Below are 20737 nucleotides of genomic sequence, written 5' to 3'. Positions count from 1 at the left end.
AGGGTTTCTCTTTATAGCCCTGGCTGTCCTGGAACTCACTTTGTAGACCAGGCTGGCCTCGAACTCAGAAATCCGCCTGCCTCTACCTCCCAAGTGCTGGGATTAAAGGCATGTGCCACCGCACCCAGCGCTTTTGTTTTTGTTTTGTTTTGTTTTGTTTTTTTCTTGTCACAGTATCTGGGATATTACTGGCATTGAGTGGGTGTTATGAATATTAAGTGTCATGTAATATACTGGATATTCCTGACAACTGAAAAGGTATTTCATGCCCTATTAAATTGCAAATGTCTAAACAAATATTTGTTGAGATTGAGGGGAGATATTACTTAAATATTATTAGATTACTGGGCATGGTGGCTCATTGCTGTAATCCCAGTACTTGGAAGATAGAAGCTAGAGGATCAGAAATTGAAAGCAAGCTTTGATTATATAACAAGTTAGAGGCCAGACAAAAGAAAACAACGTGTAAATACCCTCAAACTCAAATCCATTGGAAGCATGTTTTAGTCAGCTTTGCATTACAACAGAACACTTGAGAGGTAACTAACTTTATAAATAGTTTGTTTAGCTTACAATTTTCAACATTAAAGGGCCTGACATTTTCGATGGATTTTGCTGAGAATGTCATAGCAAATGATGGATGATAAAGGCCGAAGTGCATATTGTACATCTCACACAAGTAAAGAAAAAAAAAACCATACAGTGGATGGGGCTAGGTTTACTTATTTTATAGCATTCCTCCTACAGGAACTCAAAGAGGTCACACTGGCACGACCTCATGTCCCCAGTAATCCAAAACACAACTTTCTTGGAATTACCTCCTAATAGCACCATCCTGTACAGGAGTCTTCACTCTAATGGTCTCTTGGGGGTTACTTAGTTAAATCATATTCAAACTATAGTATTTTATAGTTGTAAATGGCCTGAAAGCTGTCATTCATACTGATTTAGTTGCCGTGAATTATTACTCAACCCATCCTGTCATTGATTTTCTATATATTACCTTTCTAGAATTCCTTTTTGTGGGATGTTGGATTTCCTCAATTATGTCTTTCGTTTTCATTTTTCCATTGTACTGTTTTACAGAGATTTCAGAAATAAAAAAGTACATTCTGGATTACATTCCATCACTGAAAGAAATAAAAGCAAGAACTCAGGGTGGAAACTGAAGCAGAGCCATGGAAGAATATTAGCTTGCTTGTTATGGCTCATTCAGCCTAGGATTTTTTAAAAGATTTATTTATTTTATGTCTATGAGTGCACTGTTGCTGTCTTCAGACACAGCAGAAAAGTTCATCAAATCCCATTACAGAACATTGTAAGCTACCATGTGGTTGCTGGGAATTGAACTCAGAACCTCTGGAAGAGCAGAGTGTTCTTAACCACTGAGCAATCTCTCCAGCCCTATGCCCTCTTCTAGTGTGTCTGAAGACAGCCTAGTTTCTTTGTTTTTGTTTTTGTTTTGTTTTGTTTTGTTTTTGTTTTTCAAGACAGGGTTTCTCTGTTTAGTCCTAGTTGTCCTGGAACTCACTCTGTAGACCAGGCTGGCCTCGAACTCAGAAATCCACCTGCCTCTGCCTCCCAAGTGCTGGGATTAAAGGTGTGTGCCACCACTGCCTGGCGACAGCCTAGTTTCTTATAAAACCCAGGGCCACTGGCCAAGAGTTGGCATCCTTCAGCAGTGAGCTGGGCCCTAACACATCAGCCAGTAATTTAGAAAATACCTCACAGATCTGATGGAGGCATATTCTTTCTCCATTGAAGCTTTTCTCCCTAAATATGTTCAGGTTTGTGTGAGGCTGACAAAACTCAACCAGGACAATAAGCGAATTTGGTAAGGGTGTAGAAAATGGATTTTAAAATTCATTGTAAGTAGGATTAAAAAACGGTACAGTTACTGTGGCAATTAATCATTTGTTCAAAAATTAAATTACTGTGGAATGTGTTTGTCATCCCAGGAATAGAGGAAGAAGCAGATGATCACACAGATAAGACCAACCTCAATGAAACAAAGAATTCATCTCAAGATATTAGCAATATAACTACTATATGATCTAGCAATTGACACATGGATACATTTTCCAAATAGTTGAGGACAGAATTTATTTAAAAATGTGACTTCATATAACTCCATGAAAATTCATGTAAGTAATGTAATCACATGTTTTCTCACTACCCTCTTCTCCCACATACCTCTGAGTCCTTTTTAAATTTACTTCTATAATTAGCATGTGTATATATGTGCACTAGTCACAGTAACCAAAAAAGGAGGGAATCCATTCACATGTCCGTGAAAAGATGAATACAACTTGATATATGTATCCAATGAAATATTTCTCATATTTAAAAAGAAAGGAAATCCTTTAAAATGGATGAAGCTTGAGGGTACTATAAGTGAAATAAGAGTCTCAGAAAGGCAGATCTTGTATCATTCCTTCTTTATGGGATATCTAAAGTAGGCAAATTCATAGGAACAAAGTCAGACCGATAATTTCCACCACCTAAATGGAAGGATTAAAGGGAGTTGTGTATTTTTTATAGAGATTCAATTTTTTAAGACATAAAAGTTTTAGAGAATAGTTTCACAATAATGTGAATATTCTTAATACTCCTACACTTTAAAATGATTAAGAAAGAGGCCTAGAGAGATGACTCAGAGATTAAGAGCACTGATTGCTCTACCATAAGACCTGGGATCAATTCCCAGCATCCATATTGGCAGTCACAACCATCCTTAACTCTAGTCCCAGGCAATCTGATTCCTTCTTTTGGTTTCTTTGGAAACCAGGCACAGACATGGTGCAAGCACATGCATACAGACAAAAACACCTATACACATAGAGTAACATTTAAAAATGATTAAGAAATTAATGTTTGTTTGGTACCTCAAAAACAGCCGAAAAATTAAAAAGTCTCTGGGAATGCAATTGAAGCAATTATATTCAAAACAACTGTAGAGTGGTCAGAATTTTGCAGAGGGTTTGGGTCTAGCTAGGAATGTGATCACCAAGAAATACATGGGAAACAACTGGTAATTGATGAACTGCCTTTGAGAGTGTTAAGCTAATATAAAAATATATTGTGCTTTGCAAAATAAAATGAAGTGAAAAAATTTGAAAGAGACCTGTGTTACTTAGACTACAGTTGAACTTCTTGGGAAATCTGTAGAGAAACTTTGTTCTGACACCAATACATTTCCCATCCTCCTTTGCTGCATTTCCCTACATATTTTTTATAGCTTTTCCTTTAAAATTCTGAAAAAGTTAAGACATTGCATTCTGTAAGAATGGTATTCTTAACATTACAAGTAAAAGGATATTATGTTTAAAATGTCAATAAATGGGCACCCTTCTCTTGCTCACTGCTACTAAGATGACCATCTCTTATGTGCCCTATGTTAATAGTCTCCTCTGTATTTCTTCCCGCCAAAGAAACCTGGGCTCTTTTTAGTTAAAAGGATTTTTACTTGTTTTTTTTTTTAATCTCTTTATTTGTTATGTGTCTGTTTATGTTGTCTTCTTGGTTTAATTTTGGTATTTCAGATGAACCGAAATGTTTGCTCATTTATTTTTACTAACTTAGCAGAGTGAAGGTTTTTAAGTAATTTCCTTATTCAGAATTTCTTAAGTGATTATTGTAATGCTCCTTTGTTCATCTCTGATTTTATTAATTTGAATCTTTTGTTGTTGTTGTTGTTGCTGCTATTGCTGCTAACTGGTGAGTCTATAGCTTTTATCCTCTCAAAGCACCAGTTCTTAGATTTGTTGATTCTTTGTATTACTTTCTTTGTTTCTATTACATCAGTTTCTGTTTTACTTTATTACTTATTGCCATCTACTGGATTTGGTTCTGGTCTGATCTTGTTTTTCAAACTCTTGTGTTGTATTATTATAATAGTCATTTATTTGTACTCTTTCTGAGTCTCAAATGTGGATACTTAGAGCTAAAAATTTCCCTCTTAAGGTAACTTTTAATATGTCCCACAGGTTTTACTGTTTTGTATTTCAATTTTCATTTAGTTCTAAGATATTTGTGGCTTATTACTCATTCAGTAATATGTTTAATCTCCAAGAGTTTGGATACGTTTTTGAGACTCAATTTGCTGCTGACTTTAAGCTTTACTGCATTGTGGCTAGACAAGTTACACAGAGATACTTCAGTTTTCTGGAATTGCTAACATTTGTGTGTGTGTGTGTGTGTGTCTCAGTACATGGCCTATTTTAGAGAAGGTTTCATGGGCTATTGAGTTGATTTAGCTAGCTTTCCATTGTGGTGATGAAACATATAGCCATAAGGATCTTGGGAAGGAATAGCATGAACCTTTTAACATACCTCCTTCCACAAGCCTAATCTTCTTATCCTTCCCAAACAGTTCTACCAATTGTTTAATGCTGGAGGGTGTACCATACTTGATTTCAAGATATATTGTTACTTGCATGAAACCAGACGTGTGGGGATGTGTGTGTGTGTAAAATAGAAGCCTCAGACATGAATATGAAAAATTACAGCCATCTGATATTTGGTGAAGATGCCAAATATACATACAGGAGGAAAGACAACATCTTCAACAAAAGATCATAAGAAAACTGGATGTGTACCTATAGAAGAATGAAATTAGACTGGTATCTATCTCATTGCACAAAAATAAAGTTTAAATGGTTCAGAGACCTGAATATAAAAGACAAAATGCTGAAATAGCTAGAAAAAAACATAGTACATACTCTACAAGGTATTGGAACAAGAAGAGACTTTATAAATAGGATTCCACTGACTCAGTAATTAAGGCCAACAACTTGCAAACGGGAATCCATAAAACTATAAATCTTCTATATAGCAAAATAAACAATCAAATGAGTGAAGAAGAAGCCCACCAAGTGGGGTAGAATCTTAGAGAGCTATATATCTGATAGAGGGTTAATATTTAGGATATACAAAAACTTTGAATAATAGAATCAAGAAAACAAACAATTCAAGGAAAAATGGACTATGGATCTGAACAGAGAATTCTCTAAAGAAGAAATAAAAATGGTTAACAAATATCTTTTAATGTGATCAACATCCTTAGCAACTAGAAAAGTGCATATTAAAACTACTTTGACATTTTATCTTACTCGGAACAGCTAAGAGCAAGAGAACGGTGGACAACAAATGCTGTTAAGGATTAGGGGAAAATAGACTCCTCATTTACTGTTGAGATTGCAAACGGTTGAGGCCACTAGGAAATCAGTGTGGAGAATTCTGAAAAAGATAAATATAGCTCTACCATATGATCCAGCTATACCAATCCTCAGCATATTCCCAAAGGACATGACATTCTACTCTATAGCTACTTGCTTAACTATGTTTGATGTTGTTTTATTCACAATAGCTAGGAAATGAAATCAATATAAATGTCCTTCAACTGATGAATAGAAAATGAAAATAGAACACATTGGAGTTGTTCTCAGTTATAAAGGAAAATGAAATTCATGAAATTTTCAGGTAAATGGATGGGACTAGTAAATATTAATTACACTGAGTCGAATAAGTCAGTTCCAGAAAAACAAATGTATGATCTCTCTTATCAGTGGATCATAGCTCCCAGTTTTAAATGTTAATTACATAACTGTAATAATATCAGAAACTAGAAAAGCAATAAGAGGCCATGGAGGTAGAAAGGGGAGAAGTAATAGTAGAAAGAGGCCAGATGAGAGAAGGGTTATAAAAGGGGAAAAGAAGAAATAACAGGCTCTACTTGGGGAGAGGGGGCAATACAGATGGAGACAGAAGAAAGCGGAAGTAACGCTATGGAAGTTTGAAAATGCCATAGGAGGCTGGAGTGATGGCTCAGCAGTTAAGAGAACTGACTGGTCCTCCGGAGGTCCTGAGTTCAAATCTCAGCAACCACATGGTGCCTTACAACCATCTGTAACAAGACCTGATTCCCTCTTCTGGTGTCTGAAGACAGCTACAGTGTACTTAAATAAATGTTTTTTTTTTTTAAAAAAAAAACATACCATAGGGAAATGTATTACTTTGTCTATTCCTGTGTGTGTGTGCATGTGTATATATATATATCACTTATTTTTATAGTTTCAATAAAATTACAAAAAAAACGGGGTGACAAAGCTGCCACTAATATCCAATGACTAACAAAATCCCCACTACAGATCACAACAGAAATCTAAAACTGGTCAAAATTCAGAGGTCAAGTGACCGTGGGGTAGCACTTCCCACCTGATAGAACTGCACAGAGTCCTTATACCTAAGGCTCAGGGAACATCATAGAAAAAGGGGCAGAGAAACTGTAAAAGCCAGAGGTTCAGGATGGTTGCTATGAAACAGTGTCTTCTACACATGACAGGGAAGATACACCTATGAAATACCAACAATATGGTCACCTAAATATGGCCAGCACAATAACAATACAAAATTATAATTGCATGGAGGAAATAATTCCTTGATGAAGAGCTACTGAAAGAAGGAAATGAAGTCTTCTCTAGGGACAAGTCCTATGATAATTTATCCAATCCCACATGGTCAGCACTAAACATATAAACACTCAAACAACACCACATTGACTCAACAAGTTTTAGTGTGTGTGTGTGTGTGTGTTTACATAAGAACAATAATTGAAGAAGAGTTAATGAATTTGAGTGAGGGATGGACACAGGAGAAGTTGGAAGATGAAATGCTCTAAGTGCAGTAATCACATATGAAGTTATGAAACAATTTTTAAATTAAAAAAATGAAAAAACTGCAGGCAGTGGTAGCACACACCTTTAACCCCAGCACTCAGAAGGCAGAGACAGATGGATCTCTTGTGAGTTTGAGGCCAGCCTGGTCTACAGAGTGAGTTCCAGGACAGCTGGGGCTACACAGAGAAACCCTGTCTAGAGAAAACTAAAACAAGCAAAAATCAGGGGTGGGGGTGGGGGGAGGCAGGAATCTGAATCAGTTTGCTTTGGACTTTTAAATCTGAAATTGAAGTAGAGCAAAGGGTACTAAAATGAGCCTGTCTAAAATGTCATTACAGCTGTTCAGCTTCAGAGTATGTCTACTGCTACCGTTGCTGTTTGTTTTACTGAGACAAGGTCTCTCAAGGCCTTGACTTTCCTAGAATTTATTCTGTAGCCTAGGTTGACCTTGGACTCCTCTCAGCTCCCAGAATGCAAAGATTACACACCAGTGCTGCCCTACCAATCTTGGCAAATGCTGAATATTTGACAAGTATCTGTGTAGAATTTGAAGATCTCATTTGAATCTCCAGGGATATCTAGGCTACTGATTATTAATTACTTTTCCAGAGGTTTTTTTTTTTTGCTTTATTTCAATGTTAAAGGGAATCTTGACATTTTATTAATAAAGAAAGAATAAATATTCTTGAAGAAATTTTATAAAAACCTTATGTATCTATGTGTAAACTAAGAAAAATGCTGTTGTTGATGAAATGTGAATCCTATTGTGCATCTAAAAATGATTCTGAAAAAAAATTTCTTGTCAGATAGTGGTAACATATGCTTTAATCCCTCCACTTGGGAGTCAGAGGTAGTTGGCTCTTTGAATTCTACGCCAGCAGATTATAGGGAGAGAGTTCCAGAACAGCTAGGACTATACAAAGAAATCCTATCTCAGAAAACCAAAAATGAAACAACAAAAAAGAAATAAAATAAAATATCATCTCTGTGTTGGATAAATAAAATTCAAAAGAATTTCAAGAAGCTAGTGAAATGGTTTAACTGGTATAGGTGGATCCATGCAAGACGCTTTAAATTCAATCCCTAGCACTGAATAAAATGGGCATGGTGCTCTTTGCCTGTAATCCCATCACCGGGGAAGTGAAAGAATATGATCAGAAGTTCAAGGTCATTCTCAACAACACAGTGAGTTAAGAGCTGGACTAAGATTCACAAGACCATATCTATATCTATACCTATATCTATACCTATATCTATACCTATACCTATACCTATACCTATATATATCTGAGTCAGGCATGGTAGTGTACACTGTTAAGCACAGCACTTGGGAGGTGAAGCAAGATTCGGAATTCATGGTTGTCACTGGCTGCATATTGAAGTTCCATGCCAACCATGAGGAACATGGGCTCCTGCGGTTTTAAAAAATTAATTACTTTAAAAATTCTCAGCAATAACAGCTGGTGCAAAGAGAAAATAAAATAACCAATTTGGCTGCATTTAAATATTTACTGGGTGAGTAATTATTTTAAAATGGCAACTAACTTCAAGATCTGATAGGATAGAATCCAAACTCAAAACAAAAAATTGTAGGACTATGGATGTACTCAGCTGCAGAACATATGGTTAGCATATGGGGCACCCTAGGTTTGATCTCTTGTACCACAAACCTCTCTCCAATGCACTTGCACAACACACACACACACACACACACACACACACACACAAAACCAGCCTCCTGAAACACACATGGCATCCAGAGATAGCATGACCTGTCTTTTAAATTGATGTTTAATTTGAAAATGTAAACTGTTGAGATTTCAAGGAATTGCTACCATTGTACTTCAGAAACAGATTAAGAAGTGGACCTATGATGGATTTGTAGATTTAGTCTGTTCCTTGGGAAGACTATACAATGGGATAGTGATGAATAAAGACTATGACAGTCTACTTTCCTTTGCTGTATTAAATACCCAAGAGAAATCAGAGGAAATGTTTATTTTCTATTCAGTTTTAAGTATTTCAGTCCATGGTTTCTTGGCCTGATGACTTTGGGCCTCTAATGAGAGCATGGTAAAATAAATCTGCTCACTTCTGAGTTCCGTATCTCTTACAAGTCCATGCCTCCACTAGCCTACCTTTCTATCACTGAACCCTACATTCAAAAGGTTACATCACTTCCAAGCTGGAGGCCAAGCCTTCAACACAAGAGAGTGGAGGAGTTGGGTGGGAGACATTTAAGATACAAACCATAACAAAGAGTTTAAAAGGCACAGTAAAATTATTACAATTGATTGAACTTTGTTTTCTACTTTTAATAAAAGTCAAATCAATATAGAATACATCCAGTATTTAAATAGAAGTTTAAATATTTTGGTTTAATAAAGTATTATAATAATAAACTATATAATGTAGATAAAATATTTTATCTTTATAGTTCATGATGCCTTTGTGGAACTATAAATGAAATGTAACACTAGGTGTCCCATAGTTTTCTGTGGAATTATTTATTCTAAAGTATATTTTTACACTCTAAGCATTTCATACATGAATATAATGTGTTTTGATTAGATTCACCTTCAGTCATTCCCTTAACTACTCCCAGATCCATCTTCTATCTCCCTACCCTTGCCACCCAGTCCAATTTGTGCTGCTCATATACTAGTGGATATAAGGCCATCCTCTGAAGCATGGTTGGCTAGCAAGTGACCATATCCATAAAGATAACTAACTGCCTTTCCCTACATTAGAATGTTCCATGCTCTTAAAAGCTTTATTCCATGAGTGAAACACGGCACTTAGCAGATCAATAGGGTACTGTATTTCTAACACCAAGTAATGGCTCGATGTCATAACACAGACATGAGAAATGAAATTGGTACACAGTGGTAGTAACAGATGGTAGTAGTCCATACAGATGGTGGTTTGTGCTATATAAATAAGCTTGTAAAATGTAGGAAATATAATTATGTTTCATATTCCTAATATCATATAAATTATGGTACAGATAAAATACACTACAGATCCCAGAATTCATTGGGTGTATCTTTTGGCTAACCATGTTTTTTGATAGCTTTTCGATTACCAAATGATTTTTTACTATGGAGCACCATCTAGAGGAAATGTAGGAAAAAATACTCAGCAGAAAGAAAGGAAAATACAAATTAAATTAAAAGCAGTCCGCCAGGTGCGAGGCATCATGACTGCAATGCTCTCTCCTGGGAAGTCAAAGCCGAAAGATCACAAGTTCCAGGCCAGACTGGGCTCCACAGTGGGTTCCAGATTAGCCTGTGTTACACTGTGAAACTGTGCCTCAAAAAATAAAATAAAATAAAATAAACAACTAAGCTTAACAAAGCAACACTTGTAAGATTATATATAGCTTTGAAGTTCTTTTCTTACTGAACTACCAATTAGTTTTTATGTTAAGTTACGAAGCTTGGAGAAATGGTTAAGAGCACTGGCTGCTCTTTCAGATGATCTGGGTTCAATTCTCAGCAACCACACAGCCACTCACAACTGTCTGTAACTCCCATTCCAGGGATCAGATACCCTCACACCGACATGCATGCAGGCAAAACACCAATGTCTGTCTGTCTGTCTGTCTGTCTGTCTATCTATCTATCTATCTATCTAAGGTATTTATAAAGAGAGATAAAGTACGCTGGCAATGCACGTACCTAATATATACAAAGCCCTGAGAATGATCTTTAGCAACCCTCCCCCACATATAAAAAAGGGATCCTTAAAAATACCTATACGTTGTTTCATATATTTTCTTGTTATTTCTTTTCTTAAGACAAGATCTCATGTAGACCAGGCTAGCCTTTAACTCTCTGTAGTGGAAGATGAAATAAATTCCTGATCCTGCTGCTTTCAGCTCCAAAGGCTATGCTTACAAATACATGTTACTATGCTCAGCTTTTGTTTCCATTCTTCGCAAGGGAGATTCTACAATCCAGATCTCTCTAGTATATCAGAGATGTAAAGGACATTAGAAATCCTGTGTTCTGCTCCCGTCATTACTAAGTAGGGAACATGAGACAAACTTTAGAAATAACTTGGTCAGTGTTAAGATATTAATGATAGAATCAGAAATTAGATTTCTGGACTCTACGAATTCTCAGAATTGGAATTATTCTAGTACACTGTCCTTTAGGTTGTATGACAATAACAAACGTTATTTTGACTACACAAAAGATCAGCAAGGTCACTGAAACCTGAGGAGTTAACTATATGGTCATAACACCATTGGCTTATTAGCAGGTATGAGAAACCGATCCCTTACATTTTTATTTTGCTTGTTTGGGTTTACTGAGACAGAGTCTTGCTATAGGGATTTAGCTGGTACTCATTCTGTAACCCAAGCTTTCCTGGAGTTTGTGGCAATCCACCTTCTGCAGCCTTCATATAGTGTGTAATACTTTAACCAGATTGCTTCTGGTTTAGCAACCTTATCTGATTCCAGTAACTGAAGAGTTCTGGGAAGGTTATATCATTGACATGAAAAAATGAGCTGATGGTTGGACTGGTAAGATCGATCACCATGGAAAGATGTTTATCACCAAACCAGTGTTCAATCTTTGGGATCCACATTATGAAAGAACAGAACAGACTTGCAAAAGTTGTCCTCCTAAACTCCATACAAGTGCCATGGAATACACTGTCCTCTACCCTGTACTATCCCAGAAAAATATGAAAAAAAAGTAAAACTATAGTTGATAAAATGAAGTTTCTAATGATTAACTGAAGAAATAGTGGGACGTTTTTGCTATATTATATCCTGCTGGCAATAAAATTCACTTTACAATTGGATCCTCTTAAAGAATTAAAGTACCCAAGGAGCTAAAAGGGTCTGCAACCCTATAGGAGGTACAACAATATGAACTAACCAGTACTCCCCAGAGCTTGTGTCTCTAGCTGCATATGTAGCAGAGGATGGCCTAGTCAGCCATCAATGGGAAAAGAGGCCCTTGTTCCTGTGAAGATCATATGCCCCAGTACAGGGGAATGCCAGGGCCAGAAGTGGGAATGGGTGGGTTGGAGAGCAGAGTGGGGAGAGGATATAGTGGACTTTCGGGATAGCATTTGAAATGTAAATGAAGAAAATATTTAATAAAAAGAATTATGAATTAATTTAATTAATTACAGTAATTGAAAAATTACTTATGTGAATGGAAGGTAAGTTCAACATGATTAGTAGAAGGTGATTTTGACGTCAGTAATCTGGATTTGAAATCTAAATATAACCAACACTTGCATAAGTTTAGACAAATTGCTTAAGGACATTAATGTCAAATTGTTCCTATACAGATTTAATAGCAATTTCTCATGATTGTTGTAAGGATTAAAGTGAGATAATTTATTCAGCACCCAGCACAAAAAGAAAATAGCTACTAATTGTCTTAACTAAAAAAATAGCTACTAATTGTCTTAACTAAAGACAATTCCAAAAAGTAAGAAATTTATATTAACTTTTCAAACATGATTTTCTCTCTCTTGTCCCTGTTATTTGAAGGAGAGTGTCTATGACATGTGTAGAGGCAGGATAAAATGTAAAGACAAAGGGTTTATTTTGAATATTAGAATAGAGGTAATTGGGGTTACCTTGTTTCTTTGCTTATTTGTTTGTTTTGAGACAGGGTTTCACTACGTATCCCAGATGCAGCCTGGCCTGGAACTCACTATATAGACCAGGCAATTCTCATAGACATCTACCCACATCTGCTTCCCTGGTGCTGATACAAAAAGGTATGTGTCACCATGTGTAACAATCTCAAACAGCAGAGCAGTGGACCCAGCAAGGGTTCTTACTCTCCTTAGTAGACAAATGCCTAAAGACATTATTGACCCCAAACTGGGTACAATTTTGTTTCACATCTAGTGGGAAGAGGACACAGATACTATAAAATATCCTCATATGCATGTGACAGCTCCCAACCAACATATACACAAACCACAGAGAATTATGTGGCCCTGTGTCAATAGTGATAAGAAGCTCTGGATTCATGTACAGAAGTTAGTCAGAACAATAAATATATGTTTATTTAAATGTATCAAATATTCACGGTAATAAACCACTGATGAAAAAGAGTGTTCTTGACAGGTGGCGGTGCCTTTAATCCCAGTACTCAGGAGGCAGGAGGACCTCTGTGAGTTCAAGGTTGGCCTGGTCTATAGAGCAAGTTCCAAGACAACCAAGGCTATACTGAGAAACCCTGTCTAAAAACAAATATACAAACAAAAAAGTGTTCTTCGGTTAAGTATTACAAGTCAGAATGTATTTATGTCCTAGATAAATGTTCCATTTGCTTCAAAATATGTCCACAATACCTAGGGACCTTTCTAAGAACCTTTCTGGCACCTCAGCCTTTCTATTGGCTCATTTTGATTTCTTACCATTTCTTGTTATTTAAGTAGAAGCAAGTTATCATAAGGCTTTAGAAGCTGTCCTTTTATCTCTAAGACCTTACAGTCCCACCGAGAAAGCTCATCTAACATTCACAAGGCCCTAAGTGCAATCAGAAAAGATAATGCATCCAGGAATCTCTACAATGTCACAATACCTACCACTGAACAATCCTATCTTGTTTACCACTTAGTGTCTTTGGTCTATTACAACAGCTGGCAACAAAAAGTATTGAATAAATATTTTAATATGTGAATTCTCATTAGTGTACAAGTTATAATAGTATATGGATAAATAAAATTAATGACTGCTTTGCAGAGATGACTCAGTGCACATTGTTCTTTTAAAGCAATAGTTTTCAACTTTCCTAATGCTGTGACACTTATAAAATCCTTCATGTTGTGGGGACCCTCAACCATAAAGTTATTTTTGTTGATACTTCATAACTTTAATTATGCTACCATTATGAATCATAATGGAAATGTTTGTGTTTTCTGATGATCTTTGATGACTCTTGTGAAAAGGTTAGACAATGTAGAAAGGGGTTGCAACCCACAGGTTGAGAACTACTGTTGTAGAGTACTTACATACTGTTCACAGAACCCACAAAACTCACAACCATCTGTAACTTTAACTCATGGGTATCTGTCACCATCTTTGGCTTCTCCAGGTATCTAAACTCCCATGTGCGGGCACACACACACACACACACACACACACACACACACACAATTAAAAATAATAAAATCTTTTAAAAACAAAGACTAACTTTATATGAGGAAGAAATAGTATGATTATAGTACTGAAAAGAGGTCAGAAAAGTTTCCTTAAATGGAAGACATGAAATCAGATACAAAACTGAATTGTTAGAGAGGATAAGGTTTGTTGTTTCAGTATAGATACAACACAGACAACGATGAAGGAGTAATAACAGAGGTGACATTATATATATATATATATATATATATATATATATATATATATATATATATATATATATAAAGTAAACATGTGACCCATGTGGCTGAGAAATGACTCAGTGGTAATGAGCATATACTACTTGTCTTAGGGTTTCTACTACTATGAAGAGACGATGACCAAAGCAACTCTTATAAAGAAAACATTTCATTGGGGCTGGCTTACAGTTTCAGAGGTTGAGTCTATTATTCTCATGGCAGGAAGCATGGCATGGCAGCATCCAGGCAGACATGGTCCTGGAGAAGGAGCTGAGAATTCAACATCCAGATGCTTCACCAGAAAAATGAGAGAGAAAGCACTGGGGTTGGCTTTCTTGAACATCTGAAACCTCAAAGCCCAGCCCAGTGACACATTTCCTCCAACAAGGCCATACCTACTCCAAGAAGGCCACTCCTTCAGGTCCTATGGGGCCATTTTCACTAAAACCCCCACACTACTTTAGCAGAAGGACCTGAGTACAATTCCCAGAACCCATGTTGAATAGCTAAAACTACTTGCATTTCTAGCTCCAAGGGATATTCTGGCCTCCATGGGAACCTACACTTATATGCATATACCCACACATGACACATATAATTAAAAATAAAATTTAAAGATAAATAAATTAGAAAACCGTATGAGTCATATAGTGGTGCAGAAAACCAAAAGATTAGAAATTGAGAAACATAAAGAAGAGAACAATATTCAAGTGTGTGTGCGATGGTGGAGCTATGTTTTATTTTGTTTGATATATGTTAGCACCATGTGGCCTATGCTTGGCCTTGAACTCAGCTTGAAATGTGTTTTACCCACTTTTTACTAATTCATAAATAGTAAATTTGAGGTTGGAAGAATATTGGGGAAAAAAAAACCTTCTGCCAAAGAAACATAGCAATAAAATGACTCCAAGTGACATTCATTCTGGTTTACTCATGGATCAGTGCCTCATTCAGCCGTCACCAGAGAAGCTTCTTGAAGTAGGTGGGGAGTCACACAGACACCCACAGCTGTACAGTTTGCAGATGGTGAAATCCTTTGGAGCATTTAGTACTTAATGAGACATTTTCATTAAAGCCAGCCCCTTGGGCTCAAGGAGCCACGTGGAAGAGGAGATGGAAGATTGGAATAGCCAGAAGAGATGGATGTGTACAAGGGAACCGTGTCTTCCAGACACAACAGGCCCAAGGCATGTGTGAATTCATAGACTATACCAGCGTGTATAGGGCGAGTACAGGTTCAAGCCACATAGGGTTCCAGCACTGAGGTGAGAGTGGAGATGAGCTTTGACTCCTAACCAAGAAGCTATATGAAATTGATGCTCATTTGGAAAGGAGAAATTAGTTTTCTCTGGGTATATTAACCATAATTCAGTGTAGGCTCCATGCCCAAGAATTGGGCCAACACAAAATGAACTAATTGGTATTTTCATAGACATTTTGTCTTATTTAGCTTTCTGCAGTTTTTTTTTGTCTTATTATATTTTTGTTCCTGATTTTGTATTTTTGTGTGGGAGTGATTATTTTTGGTTTTAGTTTTGTTTTCTGTTTGTGTTTTTTTATGTACAACCCTTTTTTTTATTTTGTAACTAAATGTGGTTGTTAAACCAATAGTTTTGAGAATAAAAACTGTACAATAAAAAAATAAAATAAGCTGGGCGTTGGTGGCGCACGCCTTTAATCCCAGCACTTGGGAGGCAGAGGCAGGCGGATTTCTGAGTTCGAGGCCAGCCTGGTCTACAAAGTGAGTTCCAGGACAGCCAGGGCTATACAGAGAAACACTGTCTCAAAAAATAAAACAAAACAAAAAAATAAATAAAATGGCAAAGAACTACTAGACATGACATGGTGATTTATTTAAGGGAAGACACAAGATAGTTTAGTCAGATTTTCTTCCATGCTCCAAGATCACTGAAAGAGTCTAGTAGATGTAAAAGTGGAAAAATTGCCTGGTAATCCCGGGCTATAGAAGATAAACAAACCTAACTGGGGGGCTGGGGGAAAGACAAGGAATATTTTTTGGTTTTTTTTTTTTGCTTGCTTGTTGGTTTTTTTGTTTTGTTTTGTTGGTTTTTTTGTTTGTTTGTTTGTTTTAAGAGAGGAAAAAAGAGTGTGACCCTGAGTGGGAAGGAGGAAGGGAGGATTTAGGAGAAGTTGAGAGAAGAAAAAACATGATCAGAATATATTAACATTTTTTTCAACAAAAAATGACTATAAACTGAAACCTTAGAACATATTGCTTCAACTACAATTGAATCACCTTTTTCCTTAACTCTGGCTAACCTATCTGGAAATTTAGGATCTGAACTAAGCGTAGTTTTCCTAAAATACCACATTCGCTGTGACTTGTAGCCCTTTGTAACTGTTGACCCCTTTTGTCTGGAATTGTCTTTTCAAGTTTGGCAGCCCATTCCATTTACCTTCAGGTTGTAAACTCCTCCTCATCTGTCGAGACTTCAAGTCTATACTTATCTTTTACATTCTTTTGGAAGCACTCTCTACCCTTCTCCAAAATTTAATAGTTTTCATGCTCTTATAATACAATCTACTTCAATTACAGCGCTTACCACACTTTACAGTATTTTTTTAACTTACAAATATTTTGTCGTGTACAGCACATGTACTTTGCTCACCTTTTAGTTTTTATTATCATCTTGTCTGGCATATACTACATATTCAATATCTATTGAAATAAAAATAAAAGAATGATTAAGGCTGGATAGATGAGTCAGGAGTTAAGAGTGCCTACTTCTCTTGCATAGGACCTGAGTGTGGCTCCCAGTACCCACATCTGGCAGGTCATAGCTTCCTTTAACTCCAGCTCTAGTGGCATCAAGCATCTCTAGGATGTGGGAGACTGTGTACATACATATAAGAAGGCACACAAACATACACAAAATAAAAATAATGCAAGTAAATCCAAACAAAAGATTAATCAGATTAAACTAATTAATCAGATTAAACTAATTCAGAAGCACTATAAAGACTAAAAAATATAAGTTGGATTTCCTTAAATCAAAGAAGATAGCTAAAATCAAGAGAATACTTAGAGATGAGACATGAATTACCTTGAAAATATTCACACTTTAGTAATGCAAGCTAAATAATCTGAGCAGAAAAGAGAGAAGAAAAAAATATACAAAAAAATTTAGTAATACTGAACAATGAACAAAACAGTATAGTAACATAAACACTTATGGTAAAGTGTCAAAAAGCTTTTTTCCCATGCAGCAAACACAGAAGGGAAGTTGGTGAATTACATAGCTTATGTTTTCCAGTAGTAGTGCTTGATTGCACAGTTAAGGAGTGAATTATTCTGAAAAGCAGATATATCTGTATCAATATAGTTCATATTAAGAAATAGAAACTACACAATGATGTGAGGATAAATATAAGAAAAGGAATGTTTTGGGCTGTGGATACAGCCCAATGGTACAGTGTTTGCTAACATGTAAGCCTCTGCATGCAATACCCAGCACCGAAGAAAATGGTTATGTATAAGAAAATGGGAATAAGAAAGGTTTGGCAAGAAATAAGTAAGAAAACGTTTCAAGAATGAAGAAATTGCAGAAAGGCACCCAAGGAAAACAATTCCCTTTTAACTAAGATTTAGGATTGAGATTAAGACCATGTTGAACTGCAGGGTGGTAATATCTTATCCTAGAATTGCCCCCTAAGGGTGGTGCCAGGTTTCTGAGGACTGTTCAGATGGAATGGGAGATATCTCAATTTACTCTCTGCAAGGAAGGGATAGGGGCGAGTCCAAAGGAAGATGCAAGAGGTAAGCACTGCCTAAGATTGCAAACCCTAGATATGTGGGAGGCCACATGTGACTACTCCAGGTCAACTAGAGAGCTAGCCATATCTCAGAAGCTAAACACTGAGGAATCCATGTGGTTTTGAATCCAGGTAGACTTCAAAGTAATGCGTCTTGTAAGACAGTCTGCTGAGATACAGGTGCCTGCATGTGAGAGCAAGAGCAAGAGACTGCTTAGTGAAAAACCCATTTTAAGGCAAAGTTCATTTTGTCCTCAGAGAACCAGAGCCTCCACAAAACAACTTAAAAAAAGGAGAAAAATATAGTATCTAGAAGAACTGAGAGCCAAAAGGAATGAGGATGTGTTAGATGAATCCTCGCATCATGAAGTAAATGCGAGACATAATACTTGCATCTTTAGTGAATAGGAATTGAGAATTGCAACCGAAGAAATAATGATATAGAAGTAAAGAGATTATAGTGGTAGAATTTTTACATGTAGGGCAAGTCTATCCATTGTATAGAATTTTTCTAAAAGCCTTTAAACAATTGTGTGATTTCCCCCCTAGAATCAATCAATAAAAGAACCAAGATTAGAACAATGTTTTTTTTTCCTGCCTCACATTATTATTCTATCATGCTGAGAAAGAGCTGTTTTGAGAGAAGTAGAACTAGTAGTGAGCTCATCAGAATTTCAAAGGATAGCCATAAAAATGCACTGTGATGTTAGCTCAAGTGGAAAACAGGCTTAGTCAGGTAAGAAATGCACATCAGACATTCTTAGGGCAATTTTACTATGTGATACATTTTTTAAGAAGAGTAGGTATTTGGAGAGCAAGTGAGTTCACTTCTATTACAGGGTTTAAAAGTTCAAAACAAGCTGAGTTGGGTGGGTGGTTTTACACCAGTAATCCTAGCACTTGGGAAGCTGAGACAGGACGATTGCTAAGTTTAAGGCCTATCTAGGATATGGTGCATTGCAGATCAGTCTGAGATGAAATATAGGATGAGACCATGTCTCAAACAAAATTGAACTAAATGAGTAATGTGGACTTTGATGGATTTTAAAGTTAATTAAGGTACAATATCAGACAGCTGAGAAACGGATGGATGGTGGCATGTACTGAATGATTAACCAGAATTCCTTGTGAGATTTTTTTTGTAATGATTTAGTATATACAGAATATTTAATTCCACAAGATGCTGAATTCCATAATATTTTGAATATTAAAATTCTACCTTAGTAGGATTAACCTGTGTTTTTTTAAGATTTCAATTTCATAATTGACATAAAACATATACAGAAATTGAATATATGTGTGTATTGATATATAGTGAACCTAGCAATTTCCCTAAAACTTAACAAAAATTTTGTTTTGTTTTGTTTTGCTTTGTTTTTTTGTTGTTGTTTTTGTTTTTTTCAAGACAGGGTTTCTCTGTATAGTCCTGGCTGTCCTGGAACTCACTCTGTAGACCAGGCTGGCCTCAAACTCAGAAATCTGCCTGCCTCTACCTCCAAAGTAATGGGATTAAAGGTGTGCGCTGCCACTGCCTGGCAAAAAGTCTCCTTTTACTTCTTGGGTTAAAAGCAGAATACTGTAAAATCGATTAAGTAAGATCAAAATTGACAATTCTTTAGACATGAACATGATTTTACCAGAACTGGTTTTGTTTCTAAGTGTAGTTAACAAGGGGAGATGGCTCAGTAGCTACTACTATGTTGCTCAAGCATGAAAACCTTTGTTTGATATTCAGTACCCATATAGAAATCTGGGTGTGGTGATGCTCATCAGGGAGAGATGTGGGTAGTAACACATGGATCCCAGGAACTCATTATCCTGTCTATCCAGCCAAATTTGTGAGCTGAAGATCCTATGAGGGAGCTTTAACAAGAAACAAAACAAAAACAAAAAACCAAAACTAAGTGGTAGCTATGAAATCACATACACATGTATATTACATATATATGTACATATGTATATACATATGCAATATTATTTGGACTAATTAGGTTGTATTTATACATTTAGAAATATATATATATATACATATATATATGAAATATCTCAGGTATATTATATATATACACACACATATGTATTTATGTATAAAACAACAAAGAAAAAGAGACCATGAATTTGAAAGAGAGCAAGGGACATACATGGAAGGGTTCAAAGTCAAGAAGAAGGCAAATGATTAAAACGACATAACACATTTCAATTTCTAAAATTAATTAAGAAAATAAAACCAAAGAAGAGTAACAGAAGACACTTGATGTCATTGTCTGGCCTCCACATGTATTCACATATACGTGCACACACATATGCATGCACAGATAACACACGAACACACTCCATTAAAGTCATAATTTTAAATTTTAATATTAATGAATAAATCCTTAAAGTATGACTATTAATTTATTTTAACAATACTTTATAATTTGTATCCAAGAAAAGGGGAAATTTTTCCTAGCATTTGGCATATGGAGGCAGAAGGACCAGAAGTCAAAGATCATCTTTGGCTAATAGTTCAGGTCCAGACTGGAGTACATGAGACCCTGCCTTAAAAACATTCTTATTCAATAGTATCTCAAAATGATCTAGAAAAAGTTTGGCACAAAAGCAGGATTGACTCAAAATGAAAATATTGCTTTGTACTACGAAGTATATTACTGCTCTGTGTACCTTCCCTGCTAGAGGAGAGCTTGCCCCCAGCGAATGTTCTGACCCCAGGACTCAAGGGAGATCTCCATTTTCTTTCTAGTGACTCTCTAAGGCAGGACCACTAAGAAGCACACAGGCCTCAGAAGCTACAGAACAGCTGGGAAGGGTCCAAAGGGCCTACATCTGCACCCAGGAGGTAGAGCTGTTCCACAGCCCTCTGTGCACTGGTCTTGCCAGGAGAGACATGGTCTCCCAGGAGTGCTGACACAGGCTTACAG

The 20737-nt window shown here is 36.3% G+C and overlaps 1 long non-coding RNA gene across 1 annotated transcript in view; it reads right to left on the bottom strand.

Moving 5' to 3' along the window:
- Positions 1–20737, bottom strand: part of 2810403D21Rik (RIKEN cDNA 2810403D21 gene) — a 52419-nt gene that overhangs the window by 14295 nt on the left and 17387 nt on the right. Inside the window, exons 3-4 of the long non-coding RNA NR_015493.2 lie at positions 16673–16722; positions 14230–14334 (exon numbers count right to left, since the gene is read on the bottom strand). This is a non-coding gene — a long non-coding RNA (RIKEN cDNA 2810403D21 gene). The remainder of the gene's footprint in view (positions 1–14229; positions 14335–16672; positions 16723–20737) is intronic.

The sequence above is a fragment of the Mus musculus genome, chromosome X (assembly GCF_000001635.26).
Source record: "Mus musculus strain C57BL/6J chromosome X, GRCm38.p6 C57BL/6J".
Lineage (NCBI taxonomy): Eukaryota > Metazoa > Chordata > Mammalia > Rodentia > Muridae > Mus > Mus musculus.
The sequence above is the reverse complement of the archived record's forward strand: the minus strand, read 5'-3'. Positions and strand labels throughout refer to the sequence as shown.